Here is a 27,104-nt window from a genome sequence, read left to right as displayed (position 1 = left end):
TCTGCTTCATCTAGTCAGGAGTATAGGCTAGCTATTTGATTCCAAATCTCTTTTCCTTCTGACTGGACTTTCCTGATGATTTTCATGTCCTTGCTATAATTATCTCGTAGGTCTTGCATTGATGTTTTTACTTCATTTACTTCATTGATTTGGTTTTGAGTGCTCTCTCTCAAAACTTTTAGCTGGGTAACTGTCTTTTCGTCTGACTCTTGAAGTTCAATTATTTTTCTGTTTGTGGAGGCCATGAAATTCTCCATTAATTTTTGCTTTGCTTCCTCACACTCTAGAATAGTTGACTGAAGAGATTCAAGCTTTTCATTTATCATTCTTATCAGTAGGCTTTGTAGAGCATTTTGAGGGTTGTCTTCTCTGTCTTTGAATGACTGCTCTGCTTCCTGCTTGTTGAGTGGGAGATGAGACTCCATTGTTTGCCATCTTTCTTGTGTTTCTTCTGCCCATTTGGATTGGGAATGCCAATCTACAAGCACTGTGAGCACCGTTTAGGACCCAAAGCAGACCTTACCAAGCATTGTTGTGTAAATCTTAGAAGTTCACAATTATATACAGATACCTTGTATACCTATATGTAAAATTAGGTTTGGTGCTCCTAAAGAATACAATTTTGATATAACAACCAATACTGGGCCCTGTATTCAGTAGTTACTTATTTACTGTTACAACCCTATGAGCAATTTTTGTTCTTATATTAAGTTCTTTTTGGACTGTATGGCTTTGTCTTTAAACCCCTTTGATTCACTCTGATTGAGCAGAGAGACCCTCTATGCAATAACCAGGGGTCAATGGAATCTGGAGGTCCTGGAAGTAAGTCAGGAGGGTAAGATAGAGATAGTAAAGAAAATAGAGTAAAGTGTATGGGGAGGGTGATGATTTGGTTTAGTTTTATTGACGTGGAAATGTGGAGAAGATTAAAATCAGTAGAAAGAACAAGGTTAAAATTATAGTCAATGGAGTGTTAGCAAAAAAGAGTAGAGGTGTTATTCATAGGAAAGTAAATTTTTAAAGAAAAAGAATGTGAAGAGAGAAATAAAGAAAAAATACTGGAAGACAAATTCACAAAACAGGGAAAAGTTATTTTAAAAAAAGAAAAAGAAACAGTAAAATGAACAACCAAAAAAAAAAATCTTGATTAAAAAAACAGGTATAAATGGAGAACCAAAAAACCAATGATGTTTCAGAAATGAAAAAAATAAAAAGCTTAAAAAATGTTTTGAAAAGAAAGAAAAATGGAGTCTTCCCTGTTTGGGTGGGCTTTCTCCAGTCTCTGGTTTCCTCGCGATGGTCTGCAGTCTATTTTGCTGGTTTCCTGGTTTGACTTGCTTTCAGTTTGCAGGGGGTGGATCAGGTCTGACCTCCTCCCCTGTTAGTGAAATCCTGGGTCTCTGTTGTTCACACAGCCAGCAGGTAGGCCTTGGGTGTCCTCTGTTGGTGGGCGAAATGAACTGTCTCAGGAACTGTGGCTCCTCCCATCTGCTGTGGGGCTGCTGCCTTAACTGCCTGGGTTTGAATAGGCTGTGGACTCAGCAGGGCGGGGCACCTCTGGCCTTGTTTACCTGGCTGAGAGACAGTTGCCTGGGGGAGGTTCCTCCCTCCTGGGCAGGATGGCCTCCTGGGCGAAGCTGGGTATAGAATTCAGCTCTGTTTTAGGCTGGGAATTGGGCTTCCTCTGTGACAGGACCATTTATCTGTCTCGAGAACTGTTTGTTATCCCGTCTGGTTCGGTAGCTGCTCACTACTTTTGGTTTTATTTTAGAAATTCCGGGGGCTGGGGATATGGCCTAGTGGCAAGAGAGCCTGCCTCGTATACATGAGGCCCTGGGTTCGATTCCCCAGCACCACATATACAGAAAATGGCCAGAAGTGGCGCTGTGGCTCAAGTGGCAGAGTGCTAGCCTTGAGCAAAAGGAAGCCAGGGACAGTGCTCAGGCCCTGAGTCCAAGGCCCAGGACTGGCAAAAAAAAAAAAAAGAAATTCCGAGGGGAAGGCTGGCACCTCTGGCTGAGTTCACTTGAGTGTATGAGCCACAGCCCAGGAAGAGTCTCCCGCCAGGGCAAGGGGTGTTCTCCTGAGTGGAGCTGGGTCTCACTGATTGGTCCCCCTTGCCTTTTTCAAAGATGGCTGCTTTGTCCTCGCTTTCCCAGGCCCGCTTTAGTTCCAGTCTGTTCTGGCCCCATGCCAGAGTCAAAGCTGGCACTTTGCTCTGGCAGTGGGGAAAGGGCTACCTTCAAGGAGCTGCTCTGTGGGAGGGAGTGAGAATGTCTTTCGTGGGGTACTCAATGTTTTCTCTGTAATTTCCGTCCATCCGTGCTCAGCCTGTGATCCGTGTGTGTCTGCCGCCATCTGGAGGATTTCTCCCTGCTCACCACTGGTGTGGTTTAGGTGCGCGGAGTGTGGGGCGCTGTGCTGGCGCCGACACTGGCATGGTGGCGGGTGGCTGCCTGGAGCTCAAAACTGTGTTTTCAGGCCAGCAAAGTTGATTTTTCTTTCCTGGCCAGAATCTCTGTTACTGTTACAACTTACTTGGGCTGTCTTTCTAGTAGTAAAAGTTTCTCTGGGATGGGAAAACTGCGATGTCGGAGGGAGCTCAGCTAGGGCTCTGCTGCTCCTCCGCCATCTTCCCGGAAGTCAAAAGCTCACCTGGAGAGAATAATTTCTTTAAATAGTAACTTAGCTCCCCCAGGTGGAAGAGAAAGAGCCCCATGTGTTCACGAATTCCAAGGTTCTAGGTGTTGCTTTGATTTTTATTGTTTTTTGTAGCCAGAGACATTGAGACATTTCTTCATGTGTCTATTAGCCATTTTTAATTCTTATGCAAAGTCTCTCTCCAGGTCAATAGCCTATTTATTAAATGGGTTGTTAGTTCTTTGAGGTTTTGAATTCTTTAAGCTGTAGGTATATTCTGTACATTAGCTCTTGTCTGATAGATAGCTGACAAAAATCTCCCATTTTGTAGGCTTTTTTTTCTTTTAGTGAATTATTGGCTATGTTCTTTGATGTGCAGAAACTTTTCAGTTTCATGCAATCCCATTTATCAAGTATTTCTTTGACTTGCCATGCTTCTGTGAAATATAAATACTTGTGAGTTATCACCTATTATGTAATTTTAGCATCAAGGAGATAAAGTAGATGTGACTTAAATTTGAGAGTAGTCACAAGCTCCAGAGAAGCATGTTTTCCTTTGTCAATTGTTTATATATAGCTGGCCTTTATCTTAGCATCCCTCATTTTCCTGAACTCTTCTGGTTTACAACCCGTGCTAAAATGACTATGTTACTCAGAATTTTGGAAAAAGCAGTTACCCTTCTTAAGGATGAAGCTCTATAGGCAGCCTTGCACTGAAAAACACAGAGATACACATTGGCTATTTTGCAAACCTTTAATTCTTCAAAAATTTCCTGAAAATAAAATTTGATAATTAATACTTTTTCATTGGTATATTTTGAATGTGTAGATGATATGTGCATGTGCTATTTGTTATGTATATATTGAATGTAAAAAGAGAAAATAAATAAACTACTCAAATCATTGCACATTTATAATCCCCATTAACATTTTATTAGTAGTCTAATTTTATGACTTCATCACTACCATTTGATATCTTCTTTTATTTTTGTATTTTGTTATATGAGTGATGTGGTGAGTTATATTGTCTGAACTTGAAATATTACAGATACCTTATATATCTGCCATGTAAAAATTATTATCATATTGTATTGACTTCTGTGTATATTTCTGGATTAACCTATTATTACCTTGTTAAAAGTTTATGAGAGAGATTGGCCTTTGATACCTTTGATTCTATTTTTAAAGTGTTTTTATATCAAGGTTTTCTTTTTACTACTAACAAATTGGCAAGTGTTTCTCATTTTTTAAATGCTTTAGATAGTTAATAAGTTATTCACACTTCTTTTTAAATTGTTAAGGATTTCTTAGTACATTTTCATGTGCATGGGCTTATTAAAAGATAAGGGATAAAATATAAGGGATACAAAAATAAGTCAAACTTTATCCTCTTGATGAAAATAGTTAGCCAACTTGTGAATGCAAAAGAAGTCCTTAGAGGAAATTAAATGTGCTACTCCAGTGAACATAATAAGGACACAAACAGCCTTATTGATGATATGGAGAATCAGAAGGTATCTGGAAAGAAGATCAAATCAGCCACAGCTTTCCCTTTATCCAAATCCTAATCTCTCCAAGAAATCTGTGAATGTGGAGGAGAGGTAAGGAGACAGCTGAGAAAAGTCTGAATCTAGTACAGGTTGTGTCATCGGGTTTTAGGAATGAAAATCATCTCTCAAAGGTGAACATTTATGGTGAACCCAGCAAGTGCTTATGTGGAAGCTTCATCCATATATCCAGATGCTCCAGCTAAGAGGGTTGATCAAGAGACTACACCAAACAGCATGCTTTCAAAGTACACGTTGGACTTCCATGTATGCTTTCAAATTTGCAAAGCACAGGTTTGATACTCTTAGTAGGAACAAATGCATGGGTTAATTTTTTTTTTTTTGCCAGTCCTGGGGCTTGGACTCAGGGCCTGAGCACTGTCCCTGGCTTCTTTTTGCTCAAGGCTAGCACTCTGCCACTTGAGCCACAGCACCACCTCTGGCCATTTTCTGTATATATGGTGCTGGGGAACCGAACCCAGGGCCTCATGTATACGAGGCAAGCACTCTTGCCACTAGGCCATATCCCCAGCCCCGATGCATGGGTTAATTTTAAGTTCAAGACAGTGTTCATGATTTTGAAATTCCTAGTGCATGCTTATGTTTCCTTAAGAATGTTAATAAACATGCCATGCCTATATTTCCATAAATGGTACAGCAAAATTTAGATGAAAATTAATTTATCTGTGACATGTTTTCCACTGTTGAAGCTACTGTGCAAAAAAATATTTCCCTTTCAAAGTATTATTGTTCATCAGGATGGGATTGGTTACTCAGGGCCTCTGATGGTGTACAATGAGGCTTAAGCCACTTAATACACATGTAGTCTTCCATCTCTAGATAAAGGAATAAATTTTATTTTTGTTTGTATTGTCTCAGAAATATTTTACATTAGGCCATTGCTGTCATTGTGTCTTTTTGATGGATCTGCACAAAGCAAATTAGAAATATTCTGGGAAGGACTGACAAATGTACATGCTATTAAGAACATGGGAGACGGTTAAAAAGGGGGGACAATAATAAGAATGTGGAAGAAATTGATTCCATACCTCATGGATGATGTTTATGGGTTCAAAACTTCAATGGATCAAATAACTGTACATGTGTTTGAAACAGCAAGAGAACTAAAATTAGACAAGGATTCTAAACATGTGAATTACCTCATTATAAAACTTTGGTGAGTGGAAAACTTCTTCTTAAATATAAGGAAAGTAGATTCTTAAAACGGCTTGTACTTACTTCTGGTAATTAAAGGATATGGAATATTATGTGAACATACTTGACAAGTTTGTGACAGCAGATCATTTGTTACATGGAATGCTATCTTAAAGAAAATGTCCATCAATGTGACATACTTCATCATTATCTTATTTTCAGAAGTTGACATGGCCACCATTCAGGCCTTCTTCATGCATGACCCCAATCCATTGCTGCAGAGGGGAGGTTCCCTACCACAAAAGGGTGGTCTGTCTCAATGAAGGTAGGCTAATTTTTATCATCCTTAGTGATAACGGATTTGTAATTAAGGTGTATGCATTCTTTATGAACACAGTCCTATCTCACACAAAGTTTCATGTGAGTCATATAAAATTTTAATCACATTTAGGGTGGCATTTGCTTTACCAAGGTAGTTTAGAATTGAACCCACAAAATCCCTGAGGTAGGTCTGCATGGACACAGTCCTATCAGCATTCTGTAGCTATTAGTATTATTTCTCCTGTTAAAACTGGTGTCCAGTTTCTAGTAATTTTTGTTCATCTTGAATTTCAGAAATTTTGATTCAACATGATTCAGTAGTTTTATTGTAAATATTCTGCTTTCTGGTTATAGAGATTTGAGAATTGGTAGATCGATTACGTTTTTTGTAGATATGAGAAGAGAGATACTTTCCAAATATCCCTTTTACATCACATTATTCTTTCTGTCCCAGAATTTTAATGACATAGAATTCTGAGGTTTTCACATCTCAAAAGTTACTATAAGCTATTCTTCTGTATTTGTCATACTTTTTCCTCTATCAGAGAAATATAAGTTTGTCTAAATAGCGCACTATTGGTGATTCTATCTTTTGGTATTTCTAATTTGCTGTTAAGTCACTTAAATTCTTTTTTTTTTTTTTTTTGGCCAGTCCTGGGCCTTGGACTCAGGGCCTGAGCACTGTCCCTGGCTTCTTCCCGCTCAAGGCTAGCACTCCGCCACTTGAGCCACAGCGCCGCTTCTGGCCGTTTTCTGTATATGTGGTGCTGGGGAATCGAACCTAGGGCCTCGTGTATCCGAGGCAGGCACTCTTGCCACTAGGCTATATCCCCAGCCCCAAGTCACTTAAATTCTTATCTCTTTAATTTCTAATATTTTCATTTCATGATTTTAAAGAAATGTCAGCACTTTTTGAAACCATTCATATGGTGTTCCATTTTGCTGAGTTCTTTAGAAGTATTTTGAAGTTTATCACTATTAATTTATTTTAATTTTATATTTTGTTTTGATTTTTTATTCTGTAGCTACTCAACTTAGGTATACCTATGATACTTCTTTCTTAGATTCTAATCTAAGTACATATGACTTGTCGAAATTATAGATATTTTGTATTTTCAACCTTTAGAAAAGTTATAGAATGCTTGGAGGAATTGTCTTGGTGGATTTATAACTGAGATAACGCCAGTGCATGTGAGATCTACTTCAATTCTAGTTTGACATCATACCTCATTTAAAAAAAATCAAGAACCAAAAAGCCATACTGTAAAATTTCTGACTTATTATTATTGTTCTTGTTAAGTTGAATAAGGCATGCAAATTAATTAAAACATAAAGTAAGGATAATCAAAACATTTCCCTCATTCCCTTATGAGGTAGAGGTGCTTCTGGAACCTGGGTCCTATGATTATATTTTTGTATCCATGTGCTACTCCTGTATTGTATCTTGGTATTTTATTTTATTTTATTTTTCCAGAGCAGAGGACCAAACTTGGGGCCTTGCACTTGCCAGGCAGGTGCTCTTCTCCTGAGCTAAATCCCCAGACCCTGTGTCTTGGAATTTTAAATGAGCCATTCCACCTGAGAGAAGGTGACGGGGATATGGAATAAAAATCCTCAACTGGCTGCACATCACTGTTACAGGGGAGGCCAGCCTATCTGAACAACCACACCGAAATCTTTCTACTTCAACACCAACAATAAAAAAAGATGAACAGCCATCAAGCGCTATCCCAGCCATGTTTCCTGGCAGGCTCCCTTGGATCATCTGTCACTGGCTACTGTCACATGCAGATCTGAGTGTGTACCTGATTGCTGAGACATGGCCTGGGCTGGGCTTGGCTGGCTGCCTCAAGCAGATCTCAGAAAAATAGCCATGCTGAAACCTCTGAGTGAATGTCCAGTTACATATTTTATTTTCTTCACTAGTTCTGACATGTCTAAATATCTCTTACCATCTTGTGGCTGAATGTGGGCCATGTGAACATACTCAGCGGAGCCTAGCTCAAGAGAGAGTCACTCATATAATGCCTATATTTACATTTCATGAAGTCTTGCAGGGCTGTTGTTGATATAAATGTGAGGGGATGTCTTTACTTTTTTAAGTTCATTTTATTCTTATAAAAATTTTACTTCTGGTTTCCTAATCGTAGTTACACGACAAAAACCGGTGAATCATTTTTTTCTATTATTAATGGATGTCTTCACGCCTGGGAGACACTCATCTTCTAAATGTTCATTGGGGAGTGTTTCCCTTTCCTCTCTGGAATCAGTTTCATTTGGGAATTTAGAGAGGTTCGTTGCATTTTTAGTCCTTAGTATTGCAAATAAATGTACTTGTAAAACATGAATATGGGAAGGCATGACAAAGTTATGAGATATGAACATGGTCAAGATAGATAAGGCTTCAACCTCAAAATAGTCAGATGAATATAAATACCACTAGAATTATGGGCTTAGCGCCTGTTTCGGAATTGCACAAGCAACATGTGTCCTTTCTTCTTCTTTTTTGACAGGCAGTGCTATCTAATATGGAGAAGATAGTCTCATTTCTCACACAAAGAACTGATGAGAACTAAATATTAATGCAAATCTCAATACTGCTTACTAGATAGGTATATAATCTTCCTTACCTTTTCAGCAGTAAAGGGTAGAAGAAAATGACACTATGCATTTGCTGGATTATTATGCAGACTAGATTTGGCACAACACACATATACATTAAGTATGTTGTATACATAGATTACATATGTTACGTATATTCTTCCATTTGTGTGCATGTCAGTCCCAGTCAAAAGTAGGAGATACATTTTGAAAAATAAACAGAAAATTGGGAGGGGCACAGATGAAGTGGTAGAATGCCTGTGTGAAAATCTAAAGCTAAAACAGAAGCACCACTCAAAAGAAAATATTAGCAATAGAAAGAAAGTTCTGTACGAAACTAAGTTTATCTGAATAAATGGAATAGAAACATCAAGAAGACAATATAAGGGAGCTGCCTTTTAAATGTGTATGAACAGATTAATAACTAATGAGGAAGAATCTAAAATGTTCCTGTGCACCCCCATTTAAATCTCTGTCTTTGTTCTCTCCTTCTGCCTCTTTCTCTCTCTCCTCCCACCCCTTCTCTCTCACACACACGCTTACACATTTACAGCCACAATGTAGAGTATAGGTAGAATGCAAAATTTATGTCTCAACACCATCCTATTTCCCCCTTGCCAGATAGTGTAAATTAAAAGAAAACACATGGTTGTACTTAGACTTGGGTTTGATTTCTGGCTCACATTACACTGCCTCCTGCCCATATAATCCTAATTAATGGAGAGAATCTGCTATGTGCCTACTTGCTCACCAGGTGTAAGTAATAGGTGCAAAATACTCCTGCAGATTGCTGTGCATTGGCAAAACTAGCTGAAGTGAAGCCAATTTTCCAGGGACATCACTCAACAGATCCAGGGTGAATACTTTCTTGAAGTCTCTCTTTTACATGTGGAAGGTTACACAACTCATCTGAGCTTCAGTCACCAAACCAAAAAAAAATGGGAATAATGTTGAATAATACTTTATTTCTGCACTGTTTGGGGATTGGAGGCTATTCACCAATATTCAATCAATACTTGATGAGTGTCTACAAGTACTATAGTAGATACTAGGAAGGAAGCAGAGAATAGGTGTTTTTTTCACATCTTTTATCAACATGGGTATGAAGTAAGAAATCTGTTGGGTGAATATCAACACAGGAAACTTATGCAAATTAGACAATAGTTCTTTTACTTATGACAAACTTTCCAGAGACAAGGTCAGCTCAAGTTTCATGAGGCAACATAGCACTCAGCTCTACAGTACACAGTTCTTATAAGTAGAAGGGATACACCCTGAGATCAAAATAAAAGTGTTGGGTAGTAAATGAATGAACCAGAGACAGTCATTTTCTATCAAGAGATGTTTACCTTAGGAAGTGGCATATACTGTACTTTTGTGTAAGAACAGTGCCTTCTGTGTGTTGACACCAACAGCAAAGTAAGTGTGAGTAGTATATTGTACTAGTTCATTGTGATGGCTACAATATCATAGATGATAGGAATATCTCAGCAGCAGCATAGTTTTATGAGACACGTAAGTATGTACATAGTATGTGTAGCTTCTTATTGAAGAATATGTCATTGAGTAGCACGTGTATGAAGCTTCCTAATGATTACATAGTATGTCTGTGAATGGGATAACAAAATGATTATTCTTCAACAGGGCAGTGACTGCCTGCGCCACATATTCAACAGCAGGGCATCGATCCATGTGCAAGTTCTCTGCTCCTGATAGCCATCCTACAGTGTTTCAATAAAGCCTGGTTTAGTCACATTAGCGTAAACAAAGCAAGAACTTATTACCCATGTGTTATTGTTCGAGGGAAAATGATTTGTATTTGATTGTGTGTCTTAATATAATCTAGAAACAATTTATGGCTCTTCAAAGTTGTCAGTACTTCAAAGTTGTCTTTGCAAAAGAAATCAGAGAATCACTGGACGATGAGATTTCTTCCAGCCCTTCTCGCTACTTCAGTGCACCAAGTTTAGTTATGAGTAAACCTTGCCTGCAGTATCATTCCCTTCATTAGTCCGGCAGCTCATGGATTTGTGTGCTCTCCAAGCCTAAGTAGCCTTCAATGCTAAAAAAACAGAGTCCTAATGCAAGATGATGACCTTGTCCCTATTGCTCAGAGTTCTTTAAGTGATGACAATGAGTTGAGATCTCTGATGACATGGCTTGTTTACTTTCAGTCTTTCTATCAAAAGCTTAACTGTCTTTAACAGAAATACCTAATGTGTTTTTGTAACCCTTTTGTTAAAAAAATGAAGTAGAATACATTGTCCATGGTGTCATGGAAAACTGTTAACACATTGTTAGTAGCTTCCTGGCAAGGATATTGTTCAACATATTTCATATTAATGTAGTTTAGCTCAATGACAATTTCTCCTGCTAAAGAAATATGGGGTTCCTGAAAGGTTTAAGCAAATAACATAGAGGGGACTCAAAATTCTCATAAGTCTCCAATGGAAGGTTCCCTCTTTGTAACTTATTACCCAAATAATCTGTTCCCTAATTAATTTAAGATAATATTTAATATTCTTACTTGAAATAGGTCTAATTCTGTTAGTGTTATATTAAAAATGTGTAAGAGGTATTACTACTTTGTATACATCAAGCTGGAAGTTTTTTTTTTTTTTTTTTTTTTTTTTTTTTTTTTGCCAGTCCTGGGCCCCGGACTCAGGGGACTGAGCACTGTCCCTGGCTTCCCCCCGCTCAAGGCTAGCAACTCTGCCACTTGAGCCACAGCACCGCTTCTGGCCGTTTTCTGCATATGTGGTGCTGGGGAATGGAACCTAGGGCCTCTGTGTATCCGAGGCAGGCACTCTTGCCACTAGGCTATATCCCCAGCCCCAGGCTGGAAGTTTTTAAGCAATGTTAATTACTGGACCATGCTACTTCTTCACTTGTAAATGGGTTGTAAATCAGCAAAATGTTAATATGATTCAATTAAAGATTAGATGCTTGTGAGAAATGCAATCATTACTTCCTTAGAGAAAAAGAAAGGGAAAAGTATGTCTTTAACAGTGTGTAGAGATAAACAATATCAAGCTTGAGATACACTGGAATCAACTAATTGGCTATCACATTTAAGAAGAAATATTCTTGGCATGGCTATATTTCTCAATTAAAGACATCATGGTGAGTTTATGGCTGTCTTCTAAGACATCCATCATTAGAGGCAGTATGAAGCAGGATATCCCACTGGATGGATCGTTGACTAGTTCTGGTGTATAAATTCCTGTTTGGAGTTTACAGTAATATCCAGGTTCTAAAATCCAGCATGCTTTTTACTGGGCCCTAGGGACTAAATCATCCCTTTGACCAAAAAAACAGAGATTTATGCTACTGTAAAGGAATGTGTGTGCTTGAGCAGGGGAGAGAATGTCTTTCCAACTTGGAGGTGTATGTCTTCGTTTATCTATCTGTGATTTAAAACTCTCAAGATTATTTCCCCCCAGAGTGTTTGTAATATTGCTTGTTTCATATCACTTTTTGGGGGTATGTGGGGGTGGACTTAGGGAGTAGAATCTATAAATTGAGGGTATATGGGCACAACTTCTGAAGCTTCGTAGAGAATAAATCATTCACAATATGACTGTTCAATGAGCCACATCACTGATTTATTATCTACTAAACATTGCAGAATGTGGAGTATTTGCTAAGCAAACTAAGCCAATGTTCATTACCAACTCTCATAGTTCCCACCAAATATCCATATACTTTTCTGGTGACTAGAACTGAAAAGGAACTATAACACATGCATTCTCATTCACCTCAGACCGAATAACACAACTCCATGACCGATATTGTTAGAAGATGGAGTAATGACTGAGCACCTAAGGGAGCAGACAGTGAGCATTGTTGCAGGGGTTTGTTTTGCTATAAAATCATGAATCAAATCTCATTCATTGTGCCAGGTATCTTAACAATTGCACAGCGCCCTTCCAGCAACCTACTTATCTGTGTTTTAATTATTCTAAAACATTCATTTTTTTTTTTAACATTCATTCTGCCTTACTGCTTTCCATTTGACAGTAGCTATCTACCATTGAGCCACACTTTTTCTGGCAGGAATTACATACAAACAGATATCCCATTTCCTGTTGAGGTATCTTTATGTTCCTAAAATTATTGTTCATATTCAGACAAAATTTTTCTCCTGGGGCTCTGAGTTATCTAATTTCCTATGCTTTAGGCACAATAAAATATTTTTAATCATTTTTTTTAGTATTTATTTTCTGGTAAGTAAGCACTGTTCTGAGTGTTAGGATCAGATGCCAGCAACCCAAACCTTGAAATAGGAAGAAATGCTTCTGCTACCCTTGGCTTCCCAGTAAGTAAAACAATGTTGGGAGCCACAGTTTATCAGGTTTGGTTAATATCTCAAAACCAGGTAAATAACATGGATTTAAAATAATGATTCAATGAACTAACAACAGACACAAATCCAAAACTAGAATCAGAAAAGTTATTTGGAAAAACTATTAACAGTGGTGAAAGAATGATTCCATCCAAGATATATTATACATTTTTTCTCAATGATAAAATATATGAAGATGTAGAGTTTCAGTCAATGAGACAATAGTGGCATATTGAGAGGAAAATAAGCTTTGGAAACAATGTTGCAAGACTGAAATTATTCTTGAATATATGCTCCATTATTTGTTGTTTTCTAAAGGTGAACATGGTGCTAAAATCTTTTCTCAGCCCCAGGCTCTTTTCTAATAATGTGATAAATATTTTGGCAACTCCCAACATATCAGTGCCTAACACCAAGTCTACTGAATTTTAACGAATGCATATTGTATCATTGTTAGCTGGTTTAGTAGAACACTTTGTTTTTTTCTTTTAGATTTTATTTGGGACAGAGTCTATGTCTTATTAATCCTTTTTCTTCTGTATTGCTATGCTCCAAACTCCACTTGTCTTTTCCTTCCTGCTCTTATAAATGTACACACTGTATCAACTAATCTCAAAGGAATAGAATCATGTGAAGCATATTAACAAAATCAATTATCAATGGCATTAACTCTAATCAGTAAAGTTTTATTTTATCATAGAACAATCAATAGATTATCTCATGATAATTTTTCTATAGTATTAAAGTGAATTATTAAAATTATTTTTCACTCAATAATTGTTTTCCTGTTTGTCACAGCCTTTTGATGAGTCAAATGCCACATTGCATCATGACTTCATGCTCAATACTAAGTGTGATCACATTACTCTTTGGCCAGATGACTTCTGCAAGCAAATCATTGAAACTTATATATCAAGAGCCTTCAAGGAGTTATATACATTTCCTTGTCGATTGTATTTATGAAGAGCCCAGACCTCCGAATGACTACAGCATTCTGGCCAGAGGTGGATAAGAGAATGAGGAATACCCTTCCTGTTAATCATCTGTTCCTGGAAGTTCCTTGAAGTCACATAAAATAGCTCTGACCCTGAAAATTACTCAGTGAAATTCCCCTGGAAGGGTTCACAATTTATGTTCTTTTATTCAGGAAACACCCTAATTTAGAAACAAGGTGTTTTTTTAATGGTCATTAGTGATTACTGACTATAATATAAAATCAATAATTGTTCAAGCAATCCTGTGTCTATTTAAAACTTAGAAAAAATAAATATTTCCTTGATGTAAATGTAAATTCTTCGTCTCATAAAAATATGCTTACTTTTTTCTTCCATTGGAAAAAATGTATACCTTTCTTATATCATTGATTATATTTCCCTGTGTAGAAGACATCCATTTCCCATTTAAAGAACATGATTCTCTAAATTTCTACAAAGCATTGCATTTTATTGGTGTAAAGAACTGATGAGTTGTTTAGATATTAGGCCCTTTTCACAGCAATATGCATGATGCAATACAGTAGTGATAGAAGATACAGTAGGATTGAATATTCTGTTAAGCCAATTTAAACAAATTATTTAAAATTTCCCTAAGCTTGACTATATAGCAATACTCCACTTGGTGATTGACTGTGTCACCTGTAGAAAGCCACAAGTTCCCAGAAATTTAGTGAAACATTCTTCTAGGTCAGTATATATGAAGTTATTTTATTATGTGGTTTATGTTTGCACTTGACTGAGTAATGTAGTTTGCTCTCTCTAATGAGAGAAAGCCTTGTTAAGTCCCTTTGTGGGATGTGCTGGAACAAAAGGTAAAGATGTTTACCAGCTGAAACTACTCATCATTCCTAAGGCTGGAGATGACTGTAAACAGGAACTCAATGCAACTTAAAAGCAGCAGGTATGACAAAAGGTACTCATACACCATGTTCATTGCAGCATTGTTTACCATAGCTAAGATAAGGAATCAGCTCAGATGCTCCTCAGTGGAGAAATGGATCCAGAAAAAAATGGCACATATACACAATGGAATTCTAGTTATCCATCAGCAAGAAGGATATTGTACCATTTATAAGGAAATGGAAAGACTTGGAAAAAATTATGTGAAGTGAAGTAAGCCAAACCTAAAGAACTGTAAGTTGTATGGTTTCCCTCATTTGTAGCAGCTAGACTGTGCCTATAAATCTACAAGTATGCCCATTAGATGGCTTAAAAATGCACTGTGACATTAAATGGTCTCTAGGCATCACACACAGTGAAACCAAAGGAGGAACATAAAGGTGCAATAACTATGTTCATCTGATCATATCGTATAATATTTATCAAATGAGCTCCAGGAAATGGAAACAAGAGGTTTTTACTTTGTTGCTATTTTTGTTTCCTTTTTCTTTTCTCTTGTTTGTTCACTTATCTGTCTTTGGGAATGTAGGGGGCACCAAGATGGAGGGACAAAGGGTAAAAATATGCAGCAGTGGTACTCACTAGACAGTATATTGAAAATGAACTATACAACTTGTGAGTGGGGACAGGCTAGAAAGCAGGGAGAGAGGGTAGAAAGGGGTGACATGATTCAAAAAGAAATGTTCTCTTTATCATCTGACTAGTATAACTGAAACTCTTCTGCATATCACCTTTACAATAATAATAAGCGTGCATTAAATGAGTAGCAGGTATGAAATATTTACCCTGCATAAATATGTAATGCCTTCGAATTACATATCCTAGTCTTTTATAATTTGTTACTACATAGTTGCTCACCAAACAATGAAATAAGAAAACTTACAACAACCAAAAGAAGCATCTCTTCCCCATCTCCCTCAGTGGAATTAATAAGGCCAAACATAAGTTCATTCTGTTAATCTAAGATGAGAGAATAAAAATTTCATTTGATTCTCATTGAGCAAAATGACAGAACAGAATGTACTGTATGTAAATAAATAATCATACATCTAAAAAACATATTAAATTTTGCCCCCAAAATAGTGTTCTGTCTTTTTTAAACAAATATAAATATTAAATAAATACAAATAAAATTGTATAAATTATTCGTGCAAAGTAGTTTCATTGCGATATGTATAAGATCCATACAATGAATTATTCAAATTCACCGCATTCATACAACTTTCTAATGCCTTTCTCTCTTCACTGCTTTTAAAGCAATTTGGGGTGGGTTTCATGTATCTATCATCCATTCATCTATCTATCCATCTATGAACCAATCCATCTATCTACCCATGTCTGTCTGTATGTATGTATGTGTGTATGTATGTATGTATGTATGTATCTATCTATCTATCTATCTATCCATCTATGTATCTGTCTGTCTACCTATGTGTGTATATACATATATGTATGTGAATATATACATACATTTCTATGTGTGTATATGATGATATGAATAATGACTAATTTTATCTTTTATATTACTTTTCTTCATTACTTTTTGTTTTTTTTCTTTACATATTACAAACTAAGCTTAAAAATATAATTAAAATTCCTAAATGCCTCAGAGAATCTGGCCTTTCCCTGTCATTCTACCATAAAATTAGAAAAGGAAGTCCATGGCTATAAAACAGAGTGAATCCCCATAGGTAACAGGAATACTGCTGAGAAACACAGATGGCATTAGCAGGGCTAGAAAAATGATTAGTATCTTGAAGTAGCTGAGTTTTTGCCTAGAGGTCTAGAATGTGCCTCTGTAGGCCTAGGAGCTAGCTAGCTATACATTGCTCTAATATTTCAGTAAGTGTAATCTGTCCCTATTTGATTTGTTAGAATAAAATGCAGGAAAGTAGCATGTAAAATATATCAGTATTTACTGTAGAGGAACTAAAGACACTCTGAAGTCAAGCTATTTAAAAACGCAAATCACATAAAGCCAAGACATTCCACATGAACCGAAAAGTTATCTCTAGGATTCTGTTTTGTCTAGTCCAAACCGTAAGGTTTGTAAAAGGTTGGTTAGAAACAATCAAGGGAATACTGACAGGAAGTATGAGAAGTATGATCATCATAAATTATTCCTCTGTGGTTTGCTCCTGTACCTGTGCTTTGCTCTACACAGCACCACAATGAAGGATGCTGTTACTATGGAGTTTCTTGATTGATGAAGAACTACGAACTGAAGAACCCATATCTCATCATTGCATAGAAATCTTCCAGACTCTCAGCCTTACTAATTTCAATTTGAATGCCAACTTTTTTTTTTTTTTTTTTTTGGCCAGTCCTGGGCCTTGGACTCAGGGCCTGAGCACTGTCCCTGGCTTCTTCCCGCTCAAGGCTAGCACTCTGCCACTTGAGCCACAGCGCCGCTTCTGGCCGTTTTCTGTATATGTGGTGCTGGGGAATCGAACCTAGGGCCTCGTGTATCCGAGGCAGGCACTCTTGCCACTAGGCCATATCCCCAGCCCCAGAATGCCAACTTTTAATTCAAGTAACTAGTTAATTTTCCAAACTATATTTTCTAACACATGAGCTGTTACCATTCTTTGACCCGTAACCGACCAAAAAAACAACAAAAAAGAAAAAACAAACACTGTCAGGATATGTGTGAATACAAAAGGAAACGAATTAATATAATAATTAAAAATATTAAACTACATTTATAAATTAGTTTGTATAAGTCAGACACCTTATTTTATTTTTTTCCTTATCTAAGGTAATTTAATGAGAATATGCTGATGATTATGTTTGCTTACAATTTTTCCTGGAAAATGATTACAGTGAGAACGAGAAAAAAATCCTTTTGAATTTAAGATAGCTAGAGCTTTCTTTCTAAGTTGATCATTCTCCTCTTCTTTTCTTTGGAGTCATTTCCAGTCACTGCTGGGTGGGATGATTAAGGAGAATTGATTATTTAAATTGGACTTTATCTTTAGAGGTTGCTCTTAGGGTGAGATGAATATTGGATAATGTGGTAATGGAAGTTGTCCCTAAGGGAATTACAATTTTCTTTCAGAGTGGTTTAAGTGCCATGATAAATGCTCTGAGAACATATCATCCACCGTGTTATCAAAAGATGTGAACAACTTGACACAGAATAATGATAATTCACAGTTTCACAAACTAATGTAGCTTTACCCCTTTTGCAAGGCCTGGGTACAACTAATAATGCCTCAAGACTGTTTTAGTAGACAGATTTTCCCTTTCCTTCACTTCTAGCCTACACAAATTTCTGTCGGGAGACCATGTGCAGGTACAAAGAGAATAACTTATCAGAAATGAGAATGTGTTCCAAGAATCTGCAGCTCCTCTGGGCTCATAAGGGATGGGCTGCTGGCATATTGTGGTTCTCAGGAAATAGGTAAAGGTTTGTTACACAGCAATTTTCAGAGGCATTTGGGGATGGCTGGAAGACAGTGGCTGCTAGGAGCATACCCAAGGAGCTCATCTGACAGAAAGTTGAAATGATAGCTATGGAAGTACACAACTAAGATATGAATTGGTTCTAAGTGTACATGTTTTTTTTAATTCCCTTTTTAGTTTGGCAGAAATGACTCATCTACATATGGGAGAATAAAAGATTTCAATATTGTCAAGCATATTTTACAACATATTTATATGCAATCTGATTCATTCACAAAGATTTCCCTTTTTCTCCCCCAGTAACTGGTAAATTCAGATAATCAATGTTACCTAGTAAGTATAAACAGCTTTAAATGAATGTCTTTTCTATTCGATAGACAGATTGTCAACTACCAAATAGTAATGCTCAATGTTCCCCAAATAGCATGTAGTTGACTAATTGTGGATTAACACTTTCAAGGCATTGATAATAGAAGAACGGTATAGTGACTACAGTATTTTGTTTTCCTTAAAGATGAAAGCAGCAGAATAGTTTAGGGTCAATTAGAGAAGGCACCTGCGTATATAATAGCATTTAGTAGCATTTCTTTGTCTATCTTCATGAAAACTCAATATTCTTAATAATAAGTAGATGTCCTGGGGATAAATGAGAGTATTTAGCAATATTATTAAATTTCTTTCAAACAAAACAGGAGGTAGTTTGAACAATATAAATATATACATCTATGTAATAAAATAATTGAATGGCGATTAGAAGGGTGATGATTTATGAAAGTATAAAAGGGGTATTAAGAAACTAGTAATTCATAAATAATGAAAGCAATATAGGAACTCTGGCTGGAGTACAGAACAGTTAAAAGCTCCTACTTTCTTTCACAGATTGAATAACTGCACTTCTCAGAAATTGGTATGCACTCCTGCTAGTTTTTCCCCATATCAAAGTGTGTTCATCACTCTATTATTTATAAACACCTGGCCTATGTGACTGGAGATGCCTCTGCCTTCCAGAACTGAAATCTCTGGGGATCACTGGTCAATTTCAATATTTTTAACCTTGTAAACCATGTAGGAGATATCTGTATAGCACCAGTTGATCCCAAGCTCCAAGAACTACATGAAATATTTTTGTGTGGGGGTTGAGGGGGGAGGAATAGAACTGCTGGTAAAAATAGAGTGATATTCAACTCTGAAAACATGTGGATTTATAGTATTAAACCCCCAAACTTGAACTTCTAAAAGTTCAAAGCTATGTTAAGCTACAGTTACTAAGGAAATTTTAAGGAAAATTACCACTTAGTTTATAATAAAAAATTGTATTTTTTAAGAGAATTGTAGCTATAATAAGAATGCTCAGGTTTGGGAACATGGCTCTTCCACCTAAGTAGACTTGAGTTATCTGACTCATCTAGCCTACCTTAGGTCTTGATTTTCATTCTGTGTTTAGGGAGTGATAATTTACAGGATATGTTGGACACATTATTCAAAGAAACAATGCAATGGTTACGTTCCATAGGGGTTCAAATTGGTAGTTATAATAGAGATGGTTTTTGTAATTCTACTAAGTATGAATTCTATTTCACATCTTACTCCAGACTTATTTCCAGAAGGAAATATTGTTCAGACAATAAGAATAGAATAGAGTGGGGATTATTTAAATCAAACTGCATTTCATTCAAAAACTGCTTGGTTGAATGACAACTCCTTTGTACAACTTCTTAAAGACAATAAAATATATTCAAAAAGGATTTTTCAAGAGTCCACATCCCATAAACAAGAAGCATGAAACATTCTATTTCAGCACAGTACAAAGAAAAAGTCTGCAATGCATAAACATCACAAACAATTTTGGAAGGTATATTTTATGAATAATTTGTGACTTGTATCACAATTTCTTAATATATGAAAAGTCTCTAGATATCAAAAAGAAAATTACCACAGCCAAATAAGAATCAGGGAAAAGTAACAAGCAGTACAAGAAATGTATCCAAGGCCTAATGTATGAAACTGTAACCTCTCTGTACATCACTTTGACAATAAATAAGAAAAAAATGTGAATGGACAAACCATGGGGAAAAAGGAAAAACAAAAGAAAGAAAAGGAATTGATTTAAAAAATGTAAAATGCCTGAGGAATTACCGTGTTCCTGATTTTGTTTACCTATAGCATTCCATTTCCTTCAAAAGAGACAGAATCATTGGACTCCAGGTAGCCCACAACTGGGATCAACAATTAAGATAATGACCTTTAAAGTTCCTCATGGAGAATATATCCCATATGTGGGTCAAGCATAATGGTTGTTGATTTTTTTTCTGGAGGAAAAAGAAAGCTCATATTTGAAAAGAAACTAGAAGTCATAAACTTTATGTCTACAAGGAGAAAAAAACATGGAATATGTTGATTCCCAGGTGCATTCTATCATTTTGTGACAAGTCTTACAAGTCCACAGGAGAATTTGGCAATACATTAGTGATAAGGACACTGAAGACTGACAATGAATAATGGAAGCAATTATTAACTTAAAAGAACGATCTTCTGAAGATGACAAATAAGAAAGTACACATTGCATGGCTTTACTTTGAAGAATGTTTATGTCATAATAATGATAATTTAATGATGGATATTAATTAAATCCAAAGTACTCTATTAGGGAAAAAAGAAGAAGGCAAGTATGTGCTGTGGGAGTGGTGATATATGTGTGCATGATAAATCTGTTTCACCCATGGTGGGAAATCAAGGCAAAGCATCAAAATTTGGAAAATGAAAATATATTATTTGTACATATCCTGTTAGAGTATGTGAAAGGAAATAGTCCAACAAAGAGCTAAAGGAAATGAGAGCAGTTTGGCTTTCAGAAGACTAAACCAGTAATTAGTAGTGAAAAAAAATAGGATTCTTCCTATAGGAACAAGACGATGTGAATTTTCTTTAACTCTCAGAATTTATCCAAGTACAGCCAGCTCAGGCATATCACTCCAGCTACTCCATGACTTTGTGAGAAAGCATGTGTCCCTTTTCCACCTACAAGTGAAGCATAAGAGGCAGAGTTGCAGGCCAGGCCAATTCCAGCATGCAACATGATCCTACCCTGGAAATCAGGAAGGCAAAAATGGGAAAGATATTTACCACATAAGACATGTGGTAAAAGTGGTAGAACTTTTGCCTAGGAAGTTCAAGACAGAGTTCAAGCCCCAAATCAGTTACCTTTACTGCATAAGAAACCAAGAGCAAGATGCATTTACTAGCTCATAACTCTATGATCAGCCCAGCAATTAGTCTGAACTTAGTTGAGCAATTCTACCGACCTCACTCAAGGTCATTCACATGGCCATTGTCATCTGTCCACTCACAAGGGATGGATGGAAAAAAAAAAGTATCATCAGTGTCTTTTTATGGCTGGTTGGCTGAGGTACCCATGTGTCAGGGTTGCTTATCTCCCGATGGTTACTCAGGTTCTTCACCTGAGTGTTTTAAGATAAGAATGGAGTTTGTAATGATTTTTGAGATGAAGGCTCAAAATGACCACAACATCCTTCACCTCCACTTTTTTTTTTTTAATCAAAATTAGTTAGAAGTTTAGCTTAGATTCTGAAGTATGAAAGCACGATCTTTTTCTTAAAGAGAACATGTGGATATTCTGTTGTTAATGCTGGTTTACAATGTACACTAGTAATGACTCTAATATTATCCACTCCCTCAGTCTGTGAATCTTAAATGATGTCGTTATATGTTGTTGTTTTTTTCAATTAAGAAATCTTACAATAGGGGTTGGGGATATGGCCTAGTGGCAAGAGTGCTTGCCTTGTATACATGAGGCCCTGGGTTCAATTCCCCAGCACCACATATACAGAAAATGGCCAGAAGTGGCGCTGTGGCTCAAGTGGCAGAGTGCTAGCCTTGAGCAAGAAGAAGCCAGGGACAGTGCTCAGGCCCTTAGTCCAAGCCCCAGGACTGGCCAAAAAAAAAAAAAAGAAATCTTACAATAGTTTGTAAATTCCTTCTCCTTATTCATTTTCCCTGCCCTTTCATCTAATCTTGTTTGAGGCCATAGTATATTTACTAATTTTTGATATAGTCTTCACAAAAGTGTAAGTTTCTATAAAGGTAGGATTCATATCATTTCAGTATCCTTTGTTTTTAATGTGGTTCTTTTTTTATTGGTTTGTTTAGTTCTGTGATTTTTTTTAATTTCCATAAATAGTGTAAGAGAAAAACAAATACCAGCAATACAAGGAGTTACATTAGAAAAAAATTAAAGTAATAAACTTTAAAACATGTAAGTGAATTAGAAAAGCAAGCAAGGAAAATAAAGAAATAACAAAATGTCAAATGTTAATTAATTATAGAACAGAAAACCAGGTGAGTGTTTGCAAATGTTAAGAATAGAAAACAACCAGCTATTTCTTTGCTTTTAATTATTGCAGTCATCAATTTTATTAAGTTTTATTTGTCTTGGTGAGAATTGGAAGGCAGCTTACTGTTGGCAGAAACAACTTATAACATTCCAGGACTGCTAGCAAAAACCAGTTTGAATTACTGTATGTCATTTTACTTTTGAATACAAATGTATTATTATTCTCATTAAATAGCTTTGAACAATTTTAGTAGTGATACCTAGGGTATTAAAAGGCGAATTAATCATAGACTGAGCATCAGTGGATTACATAAAAAAGATGAAAGAATAGGAAATTGAACCCAAAAGTTGTATTGACTAATGTGAGGACAAGAAATAGAAATGGGGAAAAAAATTCACTAGGAGTTAAAATAGTGAATTATTTAGAACCATGAAAAGAGATATGCCTCGCACCAACAGAATGAAATTGGGAAAATAAAAATTTTGTCCATAAGAAAAAAGTTGTTAACTTCAAGAATGTAATGGAACTGTATCCCAGGAGGCTTGCTTCATCTAACATAAAACTTTTCAATCCTAAAAGCCAAACTCTCATCTGGCTCCATAGCGTCCTCACTTCGCCTGCCTATGTAACTCTAGGGCAGAATTAATTATATTTTCAAGCCTTAGAGACAAATATCATTAAATGGTCACTGTTGTTATTCATAAAAGAATTATCCAGATAATCCACCTAATAATGAATACCCAGTAATAAAAACAAAGATTAGTTCTGCCGACCAAAATTACTAGCAACATTATTTTTTGTTTATTTGCTATTATTTTAGAGGTGATGCACAGATGGTATATAGTTACATAAGTCAGATAAAGCGTAAATTTCATTATGAATAATGTCACCCTTTCTCTCATTCTCTCCCTGTTTTTCCCTCCCTCCCTACCCACAAGTTGTATAGTTCATTTTCATCATAGGATCTTAGTGGGTATCACTGCTGCATTTGTTCACCCTTTGTCTCACCATTTCTGAGCCACCTTCTTACCCTCCCAAAGACAGATAAGCAAACAAGGCAAGAGGAAATGAAAGCAAAATCATTTTTGCTAAACATTTTAGCTTAACCATGGGCCAAATGGAATATCTTTGAGTTAATTGCAAAGTAGTTACTTCTTTTACAGAAAATGTACTTCTCGTCTTTCAAAAGTTATCATTCACTGATGAGTTATTATCATTCATTGGATGAGTTATTCTCTGGTGGGTCATTACAATGTCAGAATTACAATGTTATAACTACAATTGGAAAACCACACATCAACAAAACCCTGGAAGAATATGGTTGAAGTATTTATAAAATTTTATTGGTTTTCTGGTGGAAAAACAAAAGCTTAAGAAACACAAACCCTTCAACCCCCAGTTTCTCACTGGAAATTAATAGGATCTTATTTATTTTGAAATTCAGAATTCTTTTTGGATTTTATAAATGTAGTGGAATCCACCTTAATCTGTTTCTATATTTACTATTCAAATTAGTCATCAGCTACTTTTCTTTGCTTAACCAGGTGTAATATTTAAATGGTTTTTTTTTTTTATTTCTCTTCCAATGATACAGAAGTAGCTTCCAACATTGCAAGAATTTTTGGAAATAAATAAAATAGAATTTGTATATGTGAGTTGAAGAAAATATTGTAAATTGCACAAAGGGTATTTGCTAGTGTCCTTTTCCTCTGGCTTAAGACAGTAGCAAAATTGAAGGCAAAAACATTCAAAGGGAAATGTGTTTATGTTTATTATATTAAACCTTTAACGAAATCCTGATTACATCGAGACAGAGCTTCTGTATCACCAATATTCATTTTTAGATGTTCAGTATTCAATGTTTTATTTTCTTATCTTGTAAGTTTAAAATTGGTTTATTAATTAGATAATAGTACCTAATCACCTGCAAAATCTCTATAGGATATAGTGACCTGATAAGTAAATTTGCACAAATACTTAATAATACTTAACAAGCTTTGTTTTGTTTTCTCTGTGTGTGTCTTTCTGTTTGTGTGCCTCAGTCACACACCCTCTTTCTTCTCTCTCACATTAAAACCAGAATGTCCTAAATGCCCTCTCCATTTGAACTATACCCCTAGTACTTTGGTTTGTGTTTGGCATGTAAGATGGGATTTCTTGTTAAGGTAGGATCACATTCAAATTAGTGAACCTTCAGAGTAGCAGCATTATAAGTGTTTATCCACATAGCTTTCTAAAATCTTTATATTTTTACAACTACAAAATGTGATGGTCAGAATACTTTAAATTGATTTGCTTATACAAACATATAGCCGTGAAAAAGAAATTTAAATGCAGCACACTTCAAGGTTTTCAAATGTATGTGGTGTAGTCAATGAAAGGGTAACTTTGAAGTAGATAAGTGTCATATGATCATTCCAGGTTTTGTCTTAAAAGTACATTTTGTTATAGATGATTCTCACTTTACAATATGTTTTTATAGTAGATGTGATTAGAAAGGCCTGAAGAAACATAAATTCATTTTACTCAGTGTAGCTTATATAACAATGGAATGGTTTTCATTCCCTTCAGCTATTGTACTCTTACAACATCTTCTCCTCTCCAATGTCTTCATATGGTAAGATAACAGACAATCACAACCCTAGTAAAGAAAGTAGAAATCAAACCTGGAAGGAAGAAACTAATATTATATAAGCGTAGTTTAAACTTCACCAAGCTATTAGTTTGATTTGGTTTGTTTTCCTGCTTCACTCATGAGAACTCACCACGTGTAGGTTGAAGACCTAGAGGTGACACAGAAAGCTTCCAGTGGCAGAGCAAAAGGCATAACTGCATTTTTTACATCTCTGTTCTTGAGAAAAAATAGGTTGCCATTCCATTAAAAACAATATTTTGATTCATTGTTGCTTTTATTTTTGCCACTAAATTCCACATTTGTATTCTTCCTCAAAAGCATATTTCCTTATACATGGATGTTGTAATAACTAAAGTGAAAGCAGTGTGTGGGTGTTTGCATTACAGCTGGAAGTTCAAAGGAAGCTTAATCTTGGCACTGTCCCAAATTATTGTACATTATACATATGTTTTTATGTTGATGTTTTTACTTGTACAACTGTTATGAAGTTAATTGTGTTCCCTCATTTATATATGAGGGAAATACATATTTATATATGAGGAAACACAATTAGTACCGTGGAATGTTAACTGAAATGGCAAATAAGGTTCTTGCAAATAGTAAGATGAGATCATATTGCAGACTGGCTGATCCTTAATCCTTTTAATACACACACACACACACACACACACACACACACACACACACACACGAAGTTTTATAAGACTCTGAAGAGAAACATACATGATACATTCATATGCCAAAAGTACCCACCATCTTTGTCACCCAAACGTTAGTAAAGTATCTTGCAATAAGTTCTTTACCATGATATTTAAGAAAAAAAAATCAACTATACTATCAGCTTGACTTTTGTCTTCTAGCCTGCAGAAGTATTGGGTGTTTTGTAGTATATTTAGATTACAGACCTGGCAAACTAATGAAATTCCTAAATAGTTATTAATTTGAATTAATATTCCAATAAATGTAGAGCAAACTATTTATACATTCATCCCTTGTCATATTCTGTAAATAAAATGTTTCCAGTTTAACCCTCTCAGTTGAATATGTTTTTACAAAATAAACAAAATGTGCTTTATCATTCTTCCTTTTATCTCCTACCACCCTGATTAAAACATGTAAACACTAACCACATAATGACAATCAAGAAGATATCTTGTAGATTTTTCTTACATCTTGCTCATCTGAATCACTTCTAAATAATTTTAATAATCACCTACCTTTTCCCTTGCACAATTAAATGTAGGTAAAAATAATTTCTGTCCTGTGCTCAAAATAGAACCCATAATCTTTAGCAGTTATCTTGAACCTTCCTCTGTCTTATGTAAATTTACCCATAACTTACTCTCTTCTTTTCCTCAAGTGAAGAAAATACTTTATAACATGTACTTCTTTCACATGATAGCTTAGCCTCGTGGAAAAGCAGAGAAACTTCCAGCTAAGGGATATTGTGCAGGAATTGAAATCTGGAGAAGACTGGATGAGCTGACAAGTAGGATTCCATCATAGCTAAGTTCTATGCTTGTAAAGGGAAACTCAGAGGATAACTTTTTAGGAAGAAAACTCTATTGTATTTAAAGGATGGAAGCTTCCTGTGAAAGCCTGACACTTTTCAATATACTTAGTTTATTCTACAATGGGCAAGTAATCAATGTTTATTACTCTTAATAGTAATAACACTAAAAACATAATCAGCAATACAAGATGCTTAGCTTAACTCAATGAAAATAATGGAAGTTTAATTCCTGGCTACATAACTATGGAGAGAAAAAATGCTTGGATCATAAACTTGAAAAAAATCTCAGGAAATCACAGAGGTATCATTAAATTACACCATAAGAGATTAACTATCAAGTAATGATCACTAATGATCATTAAACTGTATATATCTATGAGGCAAATATAATTGATTAGCTGGTCAAAGCCAACTATAAATATAAAACCTAATGATTATTTTATCTTAAAGCATAGAATATAATGGCTAGATATTACATGGTCTACCAGAGGGACAAAAGGTACTTCAAACATAGGAGATAAAATGATCTTTAACATTGAACCCATCAATAAATATTTTTAGTATCCATTTTCCCTTATGACTTCAGTCTGTCTTATAAGACACAAAATGGGGTAATGAAGTAACAAACATACTCAATTATACTGTTGACTCTCTATTTGATTACGTAAACTTTTAAAAAAATAAGTAAAAATCAT

The sequence above is a fragment of the Perognathus longimembris genome, chromosome 14, assembly GCF_023159225.1.
Source record: "Perognathus longimembris pacificus isolate PPM17 chromosome 14, ASM2315922v1, whole genome shotgun sequence".
NCBI lineage: Eukaryota > Metazoa > Chordata > Mammalia > Rodentia > Heteromyidae > Perognathus > Perognathus longimembris.
This window is presented reverse-complemented; position numbering follows the sequence as displayed.